At 29.0% G+C, this 2,615-nt stretch overlaps 1 long non-coding RNA gene across 1 annotated transcript; it reads left to right on the forward strand.

Annotated features, from left to right (window-relative positions):
* Window positions 1-1,803: 1,803 nt before the first annotated feature.
* On the forward strand, window positions 1,804-2,497 carry LOC134251355 (uncharacterized). Its single transcript, XR_009988723.1, has 3 exons — window positions 1,804-1,927; window positions 2,228-2,305; window positions 2,409-2,497. It is a non-coding gene; the product is annotated as an uncharacterized LOC134251355 (long non-coding RNA).
* The last annotated feature ends 118 nt before the right edge of the window (window positions 2,498-2,615 follow it).

Consider the following 2,615-nt stretch of genomic DNA (forward strand, 5'->3'; position numbering starts at 1 on the left):
GGACACTGTTACTTACATAAGCACTAAACAAGTAACATGTTACTAGAATTTAACAAGTTGTTAAAATATGAAAATAATGTAATCAATAAGGTATGATGAAATCATGTTTAATGTTATATTAAATGGAATTTATTTTAAAAAGTCACAATTTTTATTTCTAGTTTCAAAAAAGGAGAAATTATGTAAGTAACATGGACACCTAACTCCGAATCAGGCTTTAAAAAGGAACAAAAAAATAACAAGACAATCGAACACTTGTCTTTAATACTTTTAATATTTCATTTCAAAGCTTAATAATAGACAAGCTTTCAAAGAGAATTAATGCAGACAAGTAAATTGTCAGATGAATAACTAAATATCCTAGATCTTCTATTTTGAGTCTTGGATCTTTGTGTCATTGTTAGGAACATAATTCAGTCATTTCTTGTAAATCTGAAAGAGAAAAATATATATAAAACAAAATACAACATGATGTAATCAACACATATGCTGTTTAATTATATTTATTATATATCCTTGATAAAATCAGAAAGAAGGCAATTAAAGTACAAATTATGTCACTACTTCAAGTTTTTGTGTCTCTGTTACGAACGTAATTGCGTAAATGATATGGCAATATTAAAACAAATATTCAATAAGTATTCATCCTTTGATAAGAGCAGAAAAAAACTAACAAATATAGAATAAAATATAGTACAATATAACTTTATCATTAATAGATTATACAAATAATGCAAAAACACTTATGTTCGTAACAAAAGACGCGAATCAAAAGTCAAATGTTAAACCGAAAGTACTCGACTCGGACAGATTTATGCATTTTGTATGGTCATAAGCGACATATTTTATTTTCTGATTAATAGCTACATGGTATAAAGATACAATGTCTGTATTTATGTGTTAAACATTCACTAAAATTGATACAATATGAAAATACTTACCGAATCTATCATGTTCGTAACTTCTTTTTTTCCATATGGACACAATGAGCATCGCCATTTTTTTTAGCAGACAGCTGCACAACCTTTCTACTTTCGTTTTTAATTTATAATTACACCACTGCTACGGACTTTCTGAGCCAAACTTATGATTCATTGGCTGTTATTTTAGCAATCATACTAAAAGCTATTATGTTCGTAACGGTCAAGACACCAAACATTTTACAATCAGAGATCATTTTAAAATTACAAAAAGAAATGAGTTATGTTCATGAAGCATATTGTTAAAAATAATTTGTCACACATACTCATTAATTAAACACAGAAACTGAACTTGACAGATTATTTAATGTTTGTAGAGAGGTGTTAAAAAGTTCAATGCATATGGACACCATGCGTTACGAACATAAACCACAATTTTTTAAGTTCACAAAAAAATAATTAAAATAATTTTAGCATGTTTGACAAAATAAATATATTATTTCATATATGCTAAGATAATGTACACAAATATCATGCCAAATGATTTTATTTTTAAATAAAACAACATCTTTATGCCTATTCGAAAATTATGTCACATTTTCTGCATCTGAAATCCCCTAAATGCAATACAACAATGATCAATTTCTTTTTTATTCCTCAACTTATATCCATGAAACTATTTATACTATATCCTTACACAAGTATCAAATCATATCAATATCAATCTATCTGCTTACACTTTATTTATTGGAAAATAAAGGAAAAAAAGAAATACATTTTAAAAATTCACCAGTATTGAAGAATGAGTTAGCTAATAAATGTTGTAATGATTATGATCATTTGAGTTTCTTTGATTATTACATTGCTTTGAATTATTGCTTATCTTCTCTCCATCAAGTATTTTAAAGGGATTTGATAAGGGAAGAAGGAAGAAGACCAGTGATGACCAAGAGAAGAAGAAGAGTCCATTGCCAAACTTTGTCCAGCAACCAATATCTGATAATGGAGTGAGTAAAAAGCTCTTTTTTTCGCAATTTTCAAATTTTCTTTATACACTTATTCAAGTCATAGGTTCAGGGTGATTTACTTCTGCAGCACAACAGCAACCATGTTGCAATCTAAAGCATCATGAGGATGTCTTGATTCAAATTAGGTTACATCATGATCCCTTTGGATTAGGATTAGTAAAAATATGAAATAAGATTTTTTTTTCTTCTGATGACAAGGTCAAAATGATTCAGGTGAACATTTTGGCACAAGGTCTCCTTCATTATTTTCAGTGATCTTCAGATTTTTTTTGTTAACAGGCAGAAGATGAGACTGACCTCAACTTGTTAACAAGACTGGAGATGAAGGACTAACTACTGTCTAACCTGAAATCTTTGGTAAGTCAGTTGCATGTCAAGCTCTAGACCTTGTGTTATGTGAATTAAATGAGATTATGACACTCGCATTTCTTGAATTTCTAGTTTCTGTTTTTGTTAATAGGTAGGTGTTTATGCTGGCATTGATCCTGTTTCCAAAAGCAGCTCACCATGTTTCTGTGAGAGTCCAAAGAGATCAGCTAGAACCTGAAAATAAAGGTAAGATACAAGCTCTGCAAACTCCTTCTAATCTGTGAAAATATGTTAGCCTTTTTTCATTTATTAAGATTTTATTAATATTTTTTTGATCCCTCATGATTTGTTATCTTTA

The sequence above is a fragment of the Saccostrea cucullata genome, unplaced genomic scaffold, assembly GCF_032062105.1.
Source record: "Saccostrea cucullata isolate Sc308-1 unplaced genomic scaffold, CSIRO_AGI_Scuc_v1 ctg197, whole genome shotgun sequence".
Classification (NCBI taxonomy): Eukaryota; Metazoa; Mollusca; class Bivalvia; order Ostreida; family Ostreidae; genus Saccostrea; species Saccostrea cuccullata.